The following is a 21,933-nucleotide window of genomic DNA, read 5'->3' as shown; positions in this document are numbered from 1 at the left end:
ACACACTGACGTGTCCTAACCAAATCTTTTGTACTGCAGATACCCTGGCCATGTAGTTGTCCTTCATGTCTACTGTTTAACTTAATATTCTGTAGGAAATGTTTCTGGTATTTATTTCTGAGATGAATTTAAAACATTCATCATCCTAGTGAGGTTACACCACTCATACAGTAGATGTATGAAAAAGTATAAAAAATGACTTTCTTTGATACTGAATAGTGATTTACTTTAGCTAAGCATATAAAACTTGTTTTTTTTCCCTGAAAATAAATTATGCATATTGTAGAAAAATCATGAAATGGATGATGAATTAGTAACGGCTTCACATTTTTGAAGATTAAATTGGAACAAATTTATAAGAAAAATGTAATTCCTCAGAGTGTTCTGAAGTTAGTAGTGTGATTTGTGTCCAAAAGCTTGGCTGCATAAAAATTATCTGGGAGGTAAATCCTGTCAAAATTAATGAAACGATCTATAACACTGAATAACTTAGTGATATACCAGGGTATTACACACAATACATTGCCTTCATTAAATGAATTAATGTCATTCCTAAGGTATATATCAACACTAAGCTGTTATTATTTGGAACATAAAACCTTGAATTGTTACTCAAAGTTATAAATATGTATGCATCATGTTCCTTATCATATCATTTATAAAATTAGTCATCATTCTTTGAACGTTTTTTATTCTAATGAAGATCTTTCCTTGAATGTTTACAACAGATGTGATTTATTTATTCATTCTGACTTTGATAATAATATATTTTGTATCTAATTTTATTTTAAAATGCTGGTGGACCTGAATTCCAACAACAGAATTAAGGTCTCTTTAACTGACTTAGATAAATAATCTAATAAAAAGATGCATTGAAAAGCCCTTTTCAAAAAGGAGGAGGCTGGCCAATGACATGAGCAGCAGTACCTCACTGCATAACAGTTAAGGTGGAGGAGAGAAGAATTACTTGGCCAATTCATTGAGTGCAACATTACGTTGATATACAGTATGCAGGTATTCCTTGTTTAACATGAATTCAATTTAACATGACTAGAAATAGGACTAGTCCCTGGCTAACAAGGTGAGATGAGACAACCAAGCTGCCAGGAAGGTTATGAAACAATAATGAGTGATAAGTTCAGAAGTGTGGCAATTCTTAGTGCTGAAGTACCCCTTTATGTAATACCATGTCTTGTAAGTACAGAGTCTGTGTTTTTTGGTAGCTTGTGTGTTGTTTCCATGTCCTGTACACTGTGGGGCATATCTGTATGACATTTAATTATTGTTGTTGTTGCTTATTTACATTACTCCTATTTGTTTAAGAATTCTCTGCGTATATTTTGTTTTAAATGTGTGTATGTGCTTTATTTTTCTCTCTTAAATTTTTTATCATTTTCCTCCATTCACTTCTCATTCTTCAGTAATTAACAGCATCTGATTATGATATATATATATAAATATAATATTATAATAATAAATACCAATACTTACAGAATATTTATATTTTACTATTTGTGTCAAACGGTGTCAAACTCGTTGGAGGAAAGCCACTTTACACAACACTGAAGTGCAGCATCCACATGGAAGACATGCAGTAGTCGTTCTGCACCAGCAACTTCAGTGCACAGCAGATCAGGTGGAGAATTGAGAGGTTACTTCATCAATTGAGATGGGAGTGGGGGGGTGTAGAGAGGGTTACAGGCTAAGACAGGGCCAGGGCACTAGGGTTACACCCCTTGTTTCATAAACAGAGCCATGGGATCTATGATGATCAAGTGTCAAGACCTTAGTTTAACATCTCATCTGAAGGTCAACATCTCAAATACCACAATGTTCTTGGTCAAAATGCAAGACCATTTGCTTGGAAAGTTCAGGCCAGAGAGAATAATTGCACCTACTCATTCATCAGCACCATTTAAACTGAAGCAACCTTAGATTTCTTTAAAAATCTCCCATCTCAGTATTAATGAGTCCAAGCATTACTTCACTTCTGAGATTTGATGACATCAGGCTACAGGGTGGTAACACTGCTGATGCAACATCAGTGCATTACATGCAACATACCGAATTGTATAAACAGCCCTGTTTGTGCAGGTTGGCCATTACAACATTATGAGCTTATCGCCTAAATAATGACGCTACTTCCAAATCAATTTTAAGGTGCCATCACCTTTGGTGCTCTGTGTCTAAATATTTTGGTTTTGTCCTGTTTTCTTTTTCTTTTATTTTTTATTGGATTTTTTAAAGACTGTACATACAGTATGTTTCTAGCAATAAGTAAAACCTCTGCAATAAAGAGTAGAGTACAGTATAGAAATGATCATATTAGGACATTATAAATTATTAACTATTATATACATATTTCTAACTGTTTTTTTCATAACTCTACAATCTACAATATTAGAAAATGTGTTAACTGGTATATAAGGCATTAATGCTGGTTGCTTTTCAGAGTTTGTCTATAAATATAATGTTAAGGTATGGTCTTAGGGACATGCTTTTATGTCTTTAGGATGTCATTCATTTTTTTCAGATGTGAACAGAAATATATATAATACTGTATACTATTATTTAAAATATTAAACATGTATACATTAAACTATGCTCTTTCAATAGGAAGATACTCTTTTTGATCTGAACCCATTATCTTTTCTTTTGCAATAAAAGGTGGTATTTGCCGGGAAAAGCCAGCTCTTTTCTTACATTTAAAAATTACGTACTGTAATACAGGCCTAACAAAAAAAAGGAAAACATACCTGCGCTAACTGAAAGTATTGTGATTTTTGTTGATAGGTGTAAGTCCACTGATGCTAATGTCTTTAAACAATACTCACCTGTTTTAGACAAAAAGTCAGCTTTATTTTATTATCAAAATATATTTAAATGGCTTTTTCTTGATTCAGTATATTGTCTAAAGATGTCTTTCTATCATCGCATGTAGGTTTCTGGATAATAGGAAAACTTCCAAGCTTTTAAGTCCCTAGTGTCATTGGACTTGTCTTTTACTGAATCAGGTTGCTCATTGAGCTGTGCACCTCTCAAAGTTGTTTCCTAAGACTGAGATTTTGATCTGGTATCTGACTGCATGCTCTAGTTTCAGGATTAAGGCAGAATCCCAAATATACCAGGGCAAACCCATATTAAAATATCAGATCCCAAAAATTGGAGTCTTGAGTCGTCATGCTGAATTTTGTAAAGAATGATTGCATTTCTGACTTAAATATTTCATTATATTTCCCAACAGGTGCCTGGGGAACATTACATGTGCCGGCTTACTTTACCTAGTAAATCTAGCAGTGAATTTACGAGAGGTACTTAATGTTTTTGACAAGCACACAAGCAAAAATGTGTACTCAAACACATTACCACATATGCATAAGAGAAAAATATAACAGGTATAGAAGCTTACAAATACTAGGAACCCCAATATTAGACTTTAAATATGAAAATGTAAGAGGAATGTAGATTAAAATTTAAGATGCATCCTAAATATTCAGGATTATATTATGACATAAAGAACGCTCATTTTCAATTTACAGAAGAAGTAAATTCACTGGATGCTGGAATATCTGATCATTTGCCCTTGAATACAATAAATTCATTCACAAGAAATCTGGGTTAATTGCTTCAATTTAAAAAGAAAAAAAATAGACTAAATGAATAATGAAGCTGCTGTCTGATGTGTATGTTGCATAGTCAAATCTGACACAGGGATTAATTGTAATTTGCAGACTGTGCTGTTCTGCCAAAAGAGGTGATAATTTTACTGCACGGGACAAATAGCAATATTGATGGATCTAAATGATTTAATAATCACTCCAGATTTCACAGTCTGAAACAGCTGCTTATACAGGTTCTTTTAAAATATGTTTTGGATTTGGAAAGAAACCCTAAAGCAATGGGCAAGTGGTGCTGTGGGAGTTAGATGCTGGAAAAAAAAAAATAATTCACGACTACAAAATGAATTACAGAAAATGAAAGTTCAGGGCGGCCCTCTGATCAATCAGCCGAACAGTGAATAAGCCACACAGCCCCGGGATTAATGGAAGGTTTCCAAAAGACCCCAATCACTTAGCAATATTGAAAGAGCGGGTTATGAATCTATTAGATAAAGATCCTTGTTAAATGTTCTTTTCTTCTTATAATTTTTATTGTGCTCTGGAGGTCTCAAGCTTTTAATTTAGAGCTGAACAAAGATGAACAATATCTTGGCTTGATGCGAGATTTTGTGAGCTCCCGAAATTTCAAGGACTATCCCTGATGATAATGTCAGAATTAACTTGCCACTTGGGCTTCGTAGAAACAAGCGCACAGTTTGCTAATGTCATCTTCACCAATGAAGGGTTTTTGTCATTGCTTGAAATGAAGGACAGACCTAAAACACAGTGAAGCATGGCATTTTACTCTCATTACTCTCACTACGCTCTCACTACATATTACTCCTTTGGTATACTGAGCTTAAGCTATAAATCCATTATTTTTCAGAAAGCGGTATACAGAAAAAGGATATTGCTACAGTATATTTGTTATATTTGTAAAGTATTTTGCCAAGTTATTTTAAGTTATTTTTTGCCTGTTTTGTTGACTTTAATACTGCTCATTAAAAAAATCTTATTTATATGCAGAAAGACAATAAATAAAAGTGTTTAACTGTGGTTCAGGAGGGATGACAAAAACCAAAACACATTCATCCCAGCTGATATAAATCATAATCCTTCCCAATGTCTTTTCTCGAAGATATAAAGTATATTTATACTGTACACACAAAACGCAAAATCTCATTATACAGTATCTCAACACTCATAGCATTTAGTGAAGTGTACAGTACATAAAATATATCAGAACTCTCCATCTATACTTAATAAGTATCAGTTTTTGTGAATGAGCAGGTGAAGTGAGGCACTAGCATGCATATTGGAAATGTGCAAAGAACTTAAGAAATTAACCCAATTTCAAGGAAACTAGTGAATCAGCTTTTCTTTTATTAAATTACCATCCTGACCTTGAGCTACTGAGAAGATCTAATGCTAGATTTTAGGCCAAAGTGCTCTGTTAGGTCTCCTGCTTTATATTCCCACACACTGAGACTCTGACCCTTTTCTTTATAGTGAGGTCTTTTTACTCTGTTTCATCTAAAACAAAACTAGTGACAAAAAGTGGTTCCTTGAAAATTAATGTGAAAAAAATAACAGTAGTTATTAGCAAATAACACTAATAATATGATTGCTATTTACCAGATTGAAATTCAGTTTCCTCCTTTAAAACAGTTTAATTTTAATTACAGTATATTTATTAAACAAGCTATTTTAAAGACTCTCTAGAATTCCTGAGTTTGTTCTAACATTAGGAATGTAAAATGCCTTCTAAGTAAATGTTACATAAAGCAAAATAAATTTGTAAATTATTCATCACCTGTTTTACTTATGGGATTATCTTTCAATATTGTTGATTCATTGATTATTCGTTGACAATTTGATGAAGACCTGTAATAGTAATGTTTTGTCTTAATTTATATGACAGGAGAAAAGGAAGAAAGTGAGGTTTTGAGTATTAAAGAAAGCATTCAAGCATTTCTGATGCACTGAAAACCTGTGTAAATGCCGATATTTTCTTAAGTAAAGGTTACACATTTTATCATTCAAGCTTCTGTTTCCACAAGTTAGAGGTTTGTGTAAACCGTTTTCTTTTCATTTTGTATCTATGAAGCAGTTCCATGAAAAAAAATGAAAAAAACAAACCCATCCTGATAATATTTAAAGTAAAATTGATTTAGCTGCCCTTTCTCTTTTAATTTACATTTTCAGCTTGACTAATCCTTTGCAAATTGTAGACCAAACTGTTAAAGGTCATATTTCCCAGTATTTCATGTATGCACGCTGTGGTGATGAAAGGTCTGTCCTTCTTCTCCGATCTGCACTTACAGGCTGTATAAGAAGACAAAATGACAGGCAGTGATCAATTTGCTGTTCCCTATTAGGCAAGTGGAGATGAAAGGGCAGATCTATGTGATTGAGGTCCATGAAGAGTGTCACAGAACAACATAACAGTTCAAAACCCGAGGGATGATCTGCTTGTGTTTAAGATGCAAAAGACTTGGACAGCATTTACAGTAACAGTTTTATTTGTATTTGCTAATGAAGCAATTAGGAGAGTGCAACAGCAGGGGTATTTATACCAAGATGCTGTCTGATTGAAGGGTATTAAAACTGAACTTACTGTATATAAACATGGTAGGCTGACTGCAACTCAGGAAGTGTTTTGCTCTTTTAACATATTGCAGTGCTTAATGCTCAATACACCCACTTTAAGCAGCAGAAGTCTTCTCTCACGCTATGACAATTTTAATTCTCAAAGTGGTTTGGATGTTTAATAGATGGTTGTCAACAAGCTGTGACTGTCTTCATCAATAAATACCTTTTCCCCATCACCAAAGAAGCTCTGAATAGTTCAAGTATCTTAAATCATGACCTGTACTACTGTGTGCTTCTACATTCATGATCATACATTTAAAAAGAAAAACACAGAAAACTCAATTTTCCTTTTGATCATCATTATATTAATGTATCCACTATAAGTGGGGATTTTATCCTTTGATTTCAGGATGACACGTGGCTACTGCCATGGAATTACGACTATTTCTCAAACAAAGAGTCAGCAGTAGCGTGTGTGGTAGTATGGCATTTTAGTTACTACACTACAAATACATTGAGCTACTTTTCTCAAATTGTTATGTTAAAGCCTCACTCTGTAAGGCAAATCAAAACAGTAGGCTCGTCAGAAAATAGAGAAGCCTGCTGTTTTGACTTAAAATCAAGAAGTAAGCAAAATGCCATACTGCCACATAGGATGCTGCTGTAGTGATGGCTAAGCCAAACTGCAGCTTTTGCTGTAGCGATGGAGCTGAATCATCAATACACCTGCAAATCAAGGAGAGTCCTTGAAATTCTACATTGTTTAAAATAGTATGTAAACTCTAGTTCTAGTCCCTGTCTGTTACAGAATGTACATTATGTAGCTTTTATTTGTAAAGGTTATGCTGATTGGGCATAAAGGGCAATCAAACTTCCTGCATATTGGCTTGTCACCAAATGTCCTTACTATGGATGGGTGGCAACTGAGAGTTTGATCGCATCTCATCCTCAGAGGGCATTAAGACAGGCCCCATGTGTTAAATAATGCAGTCAATACAATGTTCCAGACAAACAGCAAATTAATCAGCCTCCAAAACCTTGTTTTTGAAGACTTGTGCATTTTTAAAGAATTGAGAGTAATTGTTTAGTGACTTGGAGAGATTGATTTTTATTATGGATGGGGCTTGCTGGGCTGGTGTCAGGTCACAAGGGAGTGATAGCCCATGCATAACTAAATGAAATAGATAGGGGACATGTGGAAAATTTAAATGCAGAAGTTTTTTTTAACTCTTTGTTGTCAAAAAGTTTTTCTTGACTGTTTATTTATCTCAACACAAGCGTACTGTATATTCCAATCTTTGCAGAAAAAACACTTCATTCCAGAATGGAATTTAGATTAATTTAAGACCCAGATTAAGTTACAAAACATAAATAAACAAATAAACAATATACAAAATAAACAAAAAATAAAAAAAATAATTGTGTTGTCCATGATTTTAACTTAATTAATACTTATTCTGTATATACACATGCTTAGGATGTGGATTAGAGTACTGTAATGCATATTGTAAGTTTATATTTGAAAGTCAAGTCTGGTAGCAGTTCTTAGAAGTTCAAGCAGGTTCTGTAGCTGTGGCAGCATATGAGGCTGCAAAGGAACAGATAAAGGTTTATTCCATGCTGAAAGGAACACAACATTTCGGCTATGGAGCCTTCTTCAGGTGTGAGAGAGAGGGAAACTGGCAGCTAATAAAGCAGGTGAAAACAAAAGACAAGGTAGTTACAGTAAGTGAAGACAGGGAGTAAGGGAGAGGAGTAGCAACACTCTGGGAGAAGTGGAAGAGAGGTGTGAAGTTAAAACCTGCAAATGTATAGAGATGATTAGGAGGAAATGACTGTCGTTAAGAGAAGGGGGAAGGTGTGATCTTAGTTTCAGGATAATTCTGGGTTTGAATGTCTTTCTGCAATAGGAATTCTGAATCCGTTCTGTGAGGACACAGTTGCCGTATGAACATGGCCGTTAGAGGTGAAATGGGAAACTATTGGTTTGGAGAGATCTTTTGATACTCACAGCTCTGACATGTTCCCTGAAACGGTCTCCCAGTCTACTTCCTGTCTCAACAATGTACAGATGCAGCCATTCAAAGTGCGCGTCACAGACACGTACCGCAGGTGACGTCGCTCAGTATGACGCAAGATGACGCGTGGCACCGCAGTACGTGATTGGTTGACCGACAGGGGCACTCGTGGTCCGTTGGTCTGTCGTAGAAAGACTTACAGTAAAAACGTCTTTGCTGTGCCCGTTGTAGATATTGAATTTTACCACTGAAGGGAAATCTTAGTAGCTGAGCATAAAAAGAATAGGAGCATACTGTAACGCGTGTGAAGGCCATAAACGATATTAATTTTGGAACATAAACATACAGTATATACTGTAGCTGGTCTTGGTACTTTAAAGAAAAAAATACACACCAGTATTCCATTTCTCCCTAAACATTTTAAGCTTTGAAGTCTTTAACTAACATGATACCGGAGTCAACAAGCATACTTTTAGAATTTGATTAAAAGGGAATATAATATGGAATCGCGTATCTAAAGAATTTAATAACGGTATTCGTGTGCTGCGACAGGGCTGTGTAGGGCTTTTTCGCCTGCCTGTTCATGCGAGCTGTCTTCTAGCCGACTGGTCTAGGTGCGTGACTAGCAACTGGGAGGTTGTGTGATCGAATCCAGCTGGTGCCGGACTTTTCTTTTAACAAACATTTCTTCGAAAAAATAGAATAGCGATATTATGGACAATAAATTGACTTTTATATTTCAAAATATCGCAACATGAACGATATTTGCGATATTTTGAACATATCTTCCCTTCTGACAGCGGTTCCTCCTTCTATTGTGTGTGTGTGTGCAACAGAGTAAATTTTTATAGAGAAATGGAGGCTGGACAGTATGCGTTACAATATAAACATTTATATTGATTTAAATCGTGTTCTGATTTAAATCGCAAACGCGTGTTTAATTATGTGTTTTTTAATCATAATCAGGCTAATGCATTTCTACATTTTCTGTATGAACCAGCTTAGAGGTTCATACAGAAAGACAGCTTGTGTTTAAATTGAGTGTAAGGTAATTTATGCTTCTAAAGTCATGGTCAGCATTTATTATTGTACTGTGCTGTAAACTTTTTCTGTGCCTAGTCACATTATTTTATAGCGTTTTTATTGCGTTATTAAATCCGGTGGCGCTGTGTGTTAGAGTAGTTTCCTGACTCCCTTGTCACATGGTCTGTGATTGAATCCCATAGAACTATGACTTTATTTTTTAACAAACATTTCTTTGAAAAAATGAAACGTTTCCCTTGGTCAGAGATTAAATAAAACCTCACTCGCACCAAACAAATTTATATTTCTAAATATCACAAAATACGTTCATTGTCTTCCAATCGAGTCGAGTTGACATTGGAAGCCTGCCACACCCGGACTGTTAAACCAACGCATTAGCACGTCAAAGCCCATCGAGGGTATTGAGCCAGTATTGCCTTTAGTATTCCCCCCTCTCCCCTCAATTCAATTCAATTCAAGGTGTTTTATTTGCATGACAGATGGGTACAAGCAGTGTTGGGTATGTATATTGTAACGCTTACGGCAGACAGGCACTGTGTAAGAGCCGGCGCACCAGAGCAGCGCACCGAGGGAGCGTCTGCATTTCTAACTTAGTTTTTAAAATTAGTCAAGCAATATGAAGCATCTCCTTTTACTTAGTGCCTGAGCATAAAAAGAATAGGAGCATACTGCAACGCGTGTGAAGTCCATAAACGATATTAATTTTGGAACTTAAACATACAGTATATGGCTGGTCTCGGTACTTTAAAGAAAACATACACACCAGTATTCCATTTCTCCTAAACATTTTAAGCATCGAAGTCTTTAACTAACGCGATACCGGAGTCAACAAGCATACTTTTAGAATTTGATTAAAAGGGAATATAATATGGAATCGCGTATCTCAAGAAATTAATAACGATATAATTATATTCATGTTGCAAAAGAACTGCAACGGACATAAAAACTCCCTTGCTTTTAACAGAGCGTTCCATAATTTCTAACTACGAAAATGCCAGGTGAAAGGATTTGTAAACATATTTTGTTAAAGCAAGTCAGAACCCATTCAGAGCCTACATTACATTTTAGCGTTTCATTCTGAGCAGAAGACCCTCACACCTGAAGAAGGGGGAGGTGTTTTTCGCTGGAAATCTCGCCTGCTTCTACTTTACAACCGGAGTGCTGGCTGTGACGAATTAAACCGGTATTACAGGTTACAATCACAGACCATGTGACATGGGAGTCAGGAAACTAACACAGCGCCACCAGATTTGATAACGCTATGAAAACGCTATAAAATAATGTGACTAGGCACAGAACAAGTTTACAGCACAGTACAAAAATGCTGACCATGACTTTAGAAGCATAAATTGCCTTACACTCAATTTAAACACAAGCTGTCTTTAGCCCTCTAAGGTGGTTCATACAGAAATGTAGAGATCCAGGCTCAGAACACACAGCTTCATTAGCGAATACATATGGAGGATAACTAGAGAAGACGTTTTACAGAGGATGGATTTTTAGAAACATCCCATCAGTGACATCACTGAAGTCAACTCCTAGGTACTGTAACTGTCGTGTGGATAGTTTCACAAGAATCAGACAAAGGTTTAAGCATCGCTTGTTCTAGATAAAACTGCAAAAAAAAACAACAACCCATAATGTACTTCTTTGCGGCTCTGTTTGCCCAAATCATATATTCACAACGTGAAATCTAGAAAATAATATTACGTAACCAAAATCCGCAATATGGAAACAGAACCTGTGTAATTGTTGATAGATGATGTACTCGTAACATTTTTTCAAGACGAACTACAACATTTAAAAAATGACTTGTATGTACTTGATATCTCTAATCAATCCACGGGTCCCAGCACGAAACGAAAGTAAAACGCATACCGTTTCGCGCTTCTTATTAGTTGCTCAAAAGTAATTTGACCGTATGAAATGCATAATATAAACCTAGAAACATATACGTGAGTAGTACTTAAGCACTGTAGTATCGGTGTTAAGACATACCTCTCAAATACTGTAAATCAAGTTAAAAATATCTCAAGATTCTGGTCATAATGAAACCATGTTTCGTGTATGTTTTCTTTAAAGTACCGAGACCAGCCATATACTGTATGTTTATGTTCCAAAATTAATATCGTTTATGGCCTTCACACGCGTTGCAGTATGCTCCTATTGTTTTTATGCTCAGCTACTAAGATTTCCCTTCAGTGGTAAAATTAGATATGAATATTCAATACTTAAACGGGCACAGTTAAGACATTAAATATACATATACATACTGTATACAGTACAGTTTGCATACGGTAATATGTTTATGTCCCTAAATCAATCTCTTTTATGAGCATGTGAAAGGCATGGTGAATCACTGTACTTTGCATGATTGGAAAAAAATGCGTGATTGCGAAATGCTGTGGCGTTACTTTTACAAAGACGGTCAATGAAAAAAAGAATGTGGACCAGGGCAATACTTTGAGTTTACAGCTTGTCCAAGGTCATTTATTATTAATACTATTATTAATATCTTCGTTAAAGACTTTGATGGCTACAGCTCAAACATGAGAGGTTGAGCTTTATTAGCTCCACCTTGCGGAAATTCCGGATACTATTATTTTGCTAGCGGTATTTACCGGTAACTCGCGGTATTTACCGGTAGCTTGCGGTAGACTGCGTACAGCGTACCGGAAAATAATGCGGTATCGCCCGCGCATTTTGAATGGCTGCATCTGTAAACAGCCAACTGTGACAAGGATTCCTCAAGCATACAATTGACCAAATGTGAAATTGCTGGACTTGAGTCAGGGTATCCATAGCTTGCCATGCAACATCAAGGTCTTGGACTCAAGTGGAGTACACACTTCCTTATGTCTTGCGTGGTTAAAGGGGAAAGCATCCATTCATCCATTTTCTAAATCTATCCAGTCCAAGGTCACAGGGGGGTCTGGAATCCTACCTGGCAAGCAATGGACACAAGGTGAGATACACCTACAATAAGACACCTGTTCGTCACAGGACAGACACAGACACAATCATGTCACGCACACACTCACACCAGAGCCAGCATTTTTCAGAAGCCAATAAGCCTACTAGTATATCTGTGGACTATGGGACAAAAACAAAGCACCTGGCACGAACCTATGCAACCATAGGGAGAACATACAAACTCTACACATTTAGCACCCTGATAATTTAACCCAGGGCCTCAGTGCTCCAAGACTATGTCACCATGCTGCCCTTATGAGGAAACAATGAGTCACATATACAGTTTTTTCAATGGAATATTAAAAGATTCAACATTTTAAAAATCAGGCATTCAATATCAATCCCTTAAAAGGAATTTGTATTTAAGTTAAAAATATTAATTAATATAACCATTTTGTATTATATTCTTAACTTTTCATAGAAAGAATTTGCTCTTTTGAAGAAATTTTATGGTAAAGCTGAAAGCTTTCTTTTACAATTAAATTAAATGAAGCTGATCCATGAAAATAATTTTGTTAAAAGGGATTGAATAAGTCAAGACTGAAAAATATTTTTTTTAACTGTATACCTTTCTTTTGACATTAATCAGCCCACTGCTTATATACACAGTTGTGAATTTCATAATTTCCTCACAATTTGTTTTCTAAACTGTACTGTGGAGGTGTTCTTTTAGTAATAATGACTGCAACACAAGGTCATTGTGATATGCCAAACTACTATTCATTTGAGGTTTGCAGAAAAACGAATGATGTGGGTTTAAAAACACCAGCTCTAATTTATACTCCATTCTAGAACAAAGACACTTCAGTTTTACTGTATGTTTATTTTTCAATATATGACCCATTTGAGAGATTTAAAGGGCAAAATTTTATTTCCAAGATATATAGTAACTTTTGTTAATTTTTAATACAAACCTTTAATCAAGTCTACTTCACTGTACAGTATGTTGATTTCTACCTATATAACAATTCCCAACTAGACAGCCACAACAAATAAATTATATAATGAGAAACAGCATTACAGCTGAACACCCCCTAAAATCTATTTCTATTGCCTTTCTATTAGTTTAGAATGACTCTCACCTGAGGAAGCAAACTATAAAGTTAATAGCTTGGGACTTCAATTTCAGTCCAAATTTATTTTAAACTCAATTTAATTCATTTGTTAAAAATAGCAGTGTCTTAATTTTGAATACCTGCCTTATTTTATGAGCAGACTATATTTTACTTGATATTAGAAATGTAATGTAATGTCATATTTTTAATGGGGAACTGCAATGCTATTTTTATATTTCAAGATTATAATTAATTGGGAATGATGAGTGCATTTCCAACAACAACGAAACTACTAAGTACTGTATACAGTATCGTATACAACTTCCAATTTAAATGACAAAAGAGATTAAATTTCAAAGTATGTGTAGTGCCAGATTGCATTCATTGTCTGCAATTCAGAACGGCACTTTAGACCAAGCGAATTTTGCTACTATATTAATAGCAAATATTTTCATGAAATTGACATATGGAAGAGGACATGTTTTTTTCCGATATTTTTAATAAAAAAAACAGCACCCGGCCAACAAACTAAAATACACTCATAATAATTAATGTTGTTAGAAGACCATGTTTCTTGTTTGTTTACAGTAACTAGTGAGCAGGAAGGACCGCTTTTCCATCACAATTTGCACGAACTCTCGCTCTCGCCCTTGGAGAGACCAGCGGTTTCTAGTCAGCCTTTGACAACACGGTAAAGGAAATTTTGAAAATGTTGTGATACCATTAATTAATTTATTTTGTTAATGAAATTAAATAACCAGTTCCCTATTAAATAATCAGTTCCCCTTTAAGTAGATGTGCAAAACTAACATATAATTACTGAAATTATGTGTACTATTTTAAAACGTCCAATATTTACTCCCCTATGTTGATTGAGAATGATGATGAACTTTGTATTCATGAACGTGTTCGACATGCATACTGTATCGTCAAAGACTGCAACACACTTTAAAAGTCTGTCTGGTGAGTCTTAATACATTTCTTTAGCATTTTCTGTCTTTAAATCTTCTCCCATGCACAAACTGGCCTGGAATATTTTATATTTTAGTTTCCGTATGCATAACAGTGTGTGTGGTTAGCAAAGCTTGTCCTCTACATGCTGAAAAGAGAAGAGAGAGAGAAGAGTTTTCTCTCTTCTCTTTTCAACATGGAATAAACCTATTACTTGTTACTTTGCAGACTACACATGCTGACGCAGCTACCCACCTGAACTACTTGTCCTCTACATGGTACATGTTGCAATACATTCTTTCTAATAATACTGTAGCTCAGATGAAAATGCTTTGAAACATTCTGTTAACTGACAGGAGCTTCTCCAGAACATAGCCTATCGTTGTCTCAGGTGTGCATTTAATAGGAGGCCAGTGTGGACTTCTGACCAATCAGCTATTGTTTTAGGCTCCTCCTCAAATTGATGAATGATAGGGTATTCAGTTGGTGTATCACGACCTTCATACTGTATATTCTCTCTGTTTTTTTACACAGCTTCAGTTAAAGAGCATGTCTGACAAAAAGTACCTTATAGATTCAGCTTTACACTAGACAAAATGTTTTCTTGTATTCTGCTCACAAAAAAATAACATTGTCATTGCTTAGTTTGCCTTCTAAGATTTTATGCATTTGTTGTAGGTAAATTTGTTTTTGAAAATGTGCTACTTTTAATGTGTAAAGGGTAAGTCAGTGTCACATCATTATCAGTGAACATCTGCTAGATAACTGCAGCTTTCGTATTCATCATTAAAATACCTCAGTGGTTGTTTTGATATACAATACTTCAATGTTAATTAAAATGACATTGTTATTTTAACTTTTCATTAGCATTTCAGCATTTACCATTTATATGAAGAATACACCCAAAATCACAGACATAAAAAGGCACTATTTTTGTCTGGTATTTTTTTTGTTGTCAGATTTAATGTAAGCCAGCTGGTACTTTCATATTTTATGGTTTTATGACAGAGACTGAGATTTCTGGCTGGATGATCACTTTTTAGAAAATTATTTTGAAAAATGACCCCTCCAGCAGAAAATTGCATAAAAGCGAACACTGCAATCAATGTTGCCATTAATAATTAATAAAATATTAAAAGAATAAAAGGGAGGTACAGCCACACTATTACAATCAGATATTTTCATTGATTAGTGTGAAACTGCTTATTGAGTAACAATGTTTTTAACACTGAAATATTTCTGGGTTTCCTGAAGATGCCTGGATCCCAAACTGTTTTCGTGACTGTTGTTTGGGAATAAATTCACAGAATCAGTAGGAATACTGGATGTTCTATAACGCTGTTGTTTTTTCCATACGTTATTTTAATGGTGCTTACTGTCTTTTCATTGATCATATAGAGTATAATATAAATATACAGTAACTATTTAAATGTATAAATCTTTGGGTGTAAGTCAGCTTCAGTCAATTGTAATGTATTTTATAGGACTCATTCAGAAAATTAGTATTGCTTTCAAGACTGCTTTATCCTGATATATTTTGATAATTCGTAGATACTAAATAGTAAAATGATGTATTCCTTCAACTTAATGAATCTGAAACCAATTGCAATAAATGGTGGCTGTTCTTTCAAAACACTGAACTGCAGGGCACTACTTTAGAGTCGTTAGTCACTATGCTTTTTCTGAAAGGCATTCCTGTTCTCTCAGATTCTCTGAGGATTCCCGTCTCATGCATGTTTCATCAAAGACTGAAGGAGACTTATCCTGATGTGCCTTATAAATTCTAAATGCTGCTTCTAAATGTTTTAGCATCCATTTACAGCTTTCTGTAAGCTTCTCTGCATGAAAAACATTACCTTCGTGAACAATACTTTCATGTTTAAGGGAGAAAAACACAACATCCTCTCTTGATGGTTCGAGTAATACCTAGATTTGTGTTATTTTTCATTTGGTGTACATGTACATACTGTAAGTTATTTCCACCTATGTAAACTTTACTACGTCTCAAGTCATATTGACGTCATTTTAAGTGAGAGTGATGTTCCGTGATCTAAGCAAGTACTGTACTTTGTTTTCTCTAGGGCCAAAATGAAACATTTGAAGCCTGGATTTATTGTTGGTTGGCTGAAACAAAGAGGGGACCAAGAATTTACAATTGGAGAATCACAGGTATAAACTCAATGTAATTATGTGCCTGTAACGGTTCCATAGTAGCTAGTACTTTTGCATTCTTGAAGAAATTGCATCACTATTAGTATAATATTAACGTGGCTGTGAGGAATATAAGATACTGTAAATACAGAACTATTCAGTACTTCCAGATTGTCCTTTTCATATACTGTATATTACACTACTTTTGCTGTATGACACCACAAGGACCTTTTCATTCATCTGATTAATAAAACCTCTCCCTGTGAGCATGGTTCTGTTTTACCTGCAGAAAATTAATTGGAAGTATCCAGCTAGCAGTGAAAGTTTGGTAAAAGTTTTGGAGCATTGCAGAATAATTAGGAGAAAAATAAGTGTAGATACAAATATAGAAAACCTTGGCAAAATCGTTCAGCACTGTCACAGCAGTAAATTGAAGCTATGAGAGTCTAGAAAATTTAAATATTATTTCTTGTTTAGTCATAATAAACACTACAATACCATCTCTGCTACTGTACAGTATATACAGTAGAAACAAAAAAATACTATGGTTAAAGTATAGTAGTACAGAGTTGCTATAGCATCTTAGAATTACTGTTATACATCTTCAAATATAGTTAAAATTAAAATAGAAAATAACTTATAACTAGAAAATATGATCAGTACTTTTTAATTTTTTTTCTGTCCACCATTTCCCTATGACAGCACCACCAGAGGGTTAAAAATAAAGCTATTTCGTGATCTGCAGATAAAAGCAGTCAATTTGGTTCCCTTCCAAGAAGAAAAAGGTCACCAGAGATTTGACAAAGAGTTTTGGTCCATGTTTTTTCTACGAACATAATTACATGATGTCAGCCATGCGATCATGCACTGCACTAAAATGAGTTAGTGTCCTGATTCCCTTGTCCTTGAGTTTTAGCAGTATTATCTCCTACATCTATAAAGTGAATAATGGCCAAAGGGCTGTTTTAATGTAAAAACATTTTTTACTCATATCAGATTTCTTATTTAAAAAAAAAAGTTTTGTCTCTTAACAATACAGAATAAAGCAGCAGATTCTCTGTGCTAGTGGTACAATATTGTTATACCTTACCTTATACTGTACCTTGGAATTTAGGACTTAAGTGGTTTAAGGTATGAAAGGGCTGTGAGATTTTTTATGTTAACGCAACCTGTGCGTTTTGTTAATTAGATGTCCACACTCACAACTTAAAGTGATATGTAAAATGCACTGAGACACCTAAATTGATACCTTTTTACAATTTTATCTCTGATTTCTTGAGATCTCAGTTTTTAGAAAAAATGAAAAATAAATGTGTAAATAATAATTGTAATCATTCACTGATATAACAATACTTATTACAATATCTTAGATGATAAATTATGTCAAATGTAATATTTATATAATTTACTAAAATATATTATAATATATATATATTATAATACTATATTAATATTATTACAATAATGTTATAATGTTATTATTTAAGGCACAGTTGATGCAGCTTCCAAAGACAGGACCCTTTAGTAATGCAGAATATATGAATGGAGAAATATTTGTTCATTGAGATTCTTGCAATGCTCTTAATGTGGGTGTATTTTTAGAAAAGTATATTTTGGGTTTTGGATATTGATACTGATATCAATTAAGGACATTGATGATATTGTTTTTGGCAAATAATTATATTTAAAAATATTTTAAATAATTGGTCATTTATGGCTGAACATCCTAAAAGATTCTCATTCTTCATACAGTATGTTGCGTACAGTATATTCCTTCTTTTTTGTTTTTCTTAATTTTCATCAGACTTGACATTCAACATATTAAATCACCTCATCACCTTGTAGCCAATCAATTATCTCACTAAGGAGGTGATTTGGTCCTCACACAACAGTCAAATTCACTTGTATGTAACATGGCCAGTCATGAAAGATCAATTAATGAAAAACTGTTTGAAAAACATATGCAGTACAAAGAGAGTGATTTGCTTGTAGTGCATCTCCATATACTTTACAGGCAATCAAATCTTGCATTATCTGGTCTTTTGCAGTGCTTTGAGTTGCTCATTGAGTCCTGTATAATTTCCCAATGCATTTTACTGTATATACTACTTTATATTCCCTAGATAATATTAGTATTAATATTCCATTCCCTTTCTTAAGTCATGTTTGAGGAGAATGGTTACTGTGAGTGAATAAATAAGAACAGCAGAATTCTGAAGTGTGAAAAATTGTCAGTGTATTGTGGTATATACAATGGACATACAGATCCAGAACGCACACTGCACACTGCATATGCACACCTGAAGGCAGCACAGCGAGGTGCCGGTTTTAAAAAATATTCAGTTGTGGGCCTGCACTACTTCGTAAAACCACCAGGTGGGGCAGTGAATGCTTAACATGGTATGTGGAATCATTTGGGCTGTCGCCAGAAAATGCCTGGTTTTGAATCCTGGACAATGCTGAGCCCCTTAAGACAATCTTTTTCCATTGATAGAATTTAAGTTCTAAATAATTAAAACCATTCTTTTATAATTAAATGAAATCAATCTGCATACTATATAGACCTTTTAAATTTTATATATTACAGTATTTAAATATTCACTTTCCATTCACAATCTCATAGCTGTACTGGGTATGTATAAAATATTAAATAACATCACCCCCAACCCCCAACCCCCAGACAGATGAAAGTGATAAAAATTCACTAAAAGGGTACAGTGTTGCAGAGTTCAGAACATTTGTAAATTAATGAGAGGTTATGAACTGAAGTAGCTCCTGTGTCAATGTTAGTGGTTTTATAATAAATAGAATTCCACAAAGGTTAATTACAGAACGTCTTCTTTTTCTGTTTCAGTTAAATGAGACAAATAGAAAGTCACATCAGTCAAGATCTCGGAGTTTAATAAAGGTCAAAAACATTTTGCATAACAAAACCATCAAAGAAGGAGATCTTAAGTTTCAATCGGATATCACAATACAGTAGATGTCGGAACTGTTGAGTTTTTTTAATTTCCCCAAGAGGAGGGTTGAACAGAAGTAGTGCATACATTCTTAAGTGTTAACATAAACTCGTCTGGTAACACAGCCACTTATAAGAGCAAAGTAGCTTTCTGCTCAATGAAAAAAGTTACAATTCAGTCAGGCAGACAGATTTTAAATTCTTCAAGGAAAATTAGCAGTATAAGTTTGTCAAAATCCGCTACTTTGCAAGCAGTACACAACTTCTCAAAAGGTATCCCTTTCTCCTGAGGAAACACAACAAAGGTTTGATTTTTTAATAATATCGAAACCTTTCACAACAAACTATAATAATAAACTATTTTCTAAATATCTATTTAAAAAAATAAAACAGTAGTCTGTCTGGGAATCGAACTGTTCATCTGATGAATAACAGGCAGCCATCTAAAACTCTATGCTAAACACACTACAATACAGTCTATACGTGTTTCATAGTCCATTACAACTACAGTATAAGGACAACAAATATTTCCAAAATATCCTGAAGTAATATTCTTTGCTGCCAACTTTTCTTTAGTTACGTGATTCCATATTAATATTCCCTATCAAGTGGTATTAAATCAGCACTACAACTTTTTCTACAACAACTAGTGCAATGTTCTTATTATGAATTTTTAGAAAATGATAAAACATTATACTGTAGCTTTTTATGATGTATATAAATGTATATAGTTAAAGAGTTTCATGCATTACATTTTCATGAAAAAGGTGGGATACTGTTGTGTTATTTTATATTTATCTACCACTACCATCTACTGTATGTACATTGGGTATATATTATGAGACCATATGGCTTTAAAGCCACTATAGTACAGTATGTGTGAAATATTACTTGTTAATAACTCCTATTAGTTGATATGAAATATTAGCCTGACTGCTCGTTGCTAACATTTACATTGCATTAGGGACATTAGGTATATATGAATTTATACTTCTGTTTTTATTTTCAGCTACCACAATTTCTCTTTTGATGTGAAATTCCATATTATTAATTATAAAAAAATGAAACAATAATTTCACTAACACACCACAAGTGCCACCTATCAAGCCTCTTTGGTCCGTGAATTACATAACGCAATATGCCGCGTTACATGTAATGCATTTGGAAGAAATACCGCACATTCTCGGTGGCTGGATCTGTACACACATACAGTACAGTAGGAGGTGTTTATACAGTATAACCTACAGTACATAAAGCAAGTTATATCAGTTATGGCACTAAAATATGTAAATTATTGTACAAATTTAGATGTTAATGTATACCGTGTATGCACCAGCAGAAGGCACTACTCAGTCAGACTGTCCCTTGCTAATCCTGCTAATGGGGAGAAGCCTGGGTAGGATGCCAGTTTGTATTAAAATCCTCATAGGAATGTATTTCAGAACTTTGAATTCATTCTGTGTTGTCCTGTAGTTCTTAGAGTTCAACCTGCTTGGTTGTGAGCTTGCTGACCCTCTCCTGACTTCCCCACTGTGTTGGGAAATTGTATGAGTGTGGATAAAGAAGGAAGTGCTCATTGAAAAGAACAGCACATTCTTGCGAGAATCCTTTGACAAAGAATGGAATACTTCCTTGAAATGTATGTCTAGTGTTATCCATCGCAACCAAAATATTTTTTGTAGCAGGATTGTATCTTGAATTACAGTGGATCTTACCATCTCTGATTCCTCTGTCTGACTAAGAATGGAGTTTTTTTTTAAAGAAGCACCTGCTGACCCAGGAAAGGTCAAGGTTATTGTATGTCTCTGCAATATGTGCAAACATACCTGAGGGGCACAGTGTGTATTTATGTCCTTGCTAATTATCTGTAATTTTCAGCACAGTTGCACCACTGAACCTGATGATTATGCTGCAGTTAAACTCTACAGTGGATAATTTCATAAGAAAAAAAAGATGTCTGTGGTTTTACACAAACCAACACACTCTCAATATTTCTTTCAGAGTGAAAACTAGATCTAATGATTTGTAGGATCATATTTAGTAAGGCATATTTTACAGGATTGAAATAGCATGCACATCTATGTGGTCTTATGTGTTTGTTTTTTTCTCTGGTTTAGAATTCCACACTATCACACAAGGTTATTGCATCTGTATTCCTGTTTTGTTGGTTTCTTGCTTGTACCTTTTTCTTTTTAATGTGAATATGTCTATATAAACAATTAAACCTTTGTGTGTGCATTTTTTATTTACAATTTTCCTCTGAATTAAAGCAATTTTAAACCTATTAAAAACTGATTTCTTAATTATTATTATTCTGTGATTTTACCTACTTATAAATTTGACATGAAAAAAGTTGTTATTTTTATACAGTATAAACTGAGATAATGCATACATGACACTAAAGTCAATTTTCTGTTTGCTATAATGGAGAAATAGTTCTGGGGTGCTACAGTACTGTATATGCACGGAGGTTCATATGGTGTATCTTTTCTTGTGTCTGATGATTACTGGGATAAGTTCTGGCTCCCCCGCGACCCTGTATTGGATAAAGTGGTTAAAAAATGGATGGATGGATTATGGAGAAATCATGC

The sequence above is a fragment of the Atractosteus spatula genome, chromosome 1 (assembly GCF_055471065.1).
Source record: "Atractosteus spatula isolate fAtrSpa1 chromosome 1, fAtrSpa1.hap1, whole genome shotgun sequence".
NCBI classification, from domain to species: domain Eukaryota; kingdom Metazoa; phylum Chordata; class Actinopteri; order Semionotiformes; family Lepisosteidae; genus Atractosteus; species Atractosteus spatula.
This window is presented reverse-complemented; position numbering follows the sequence as displayed.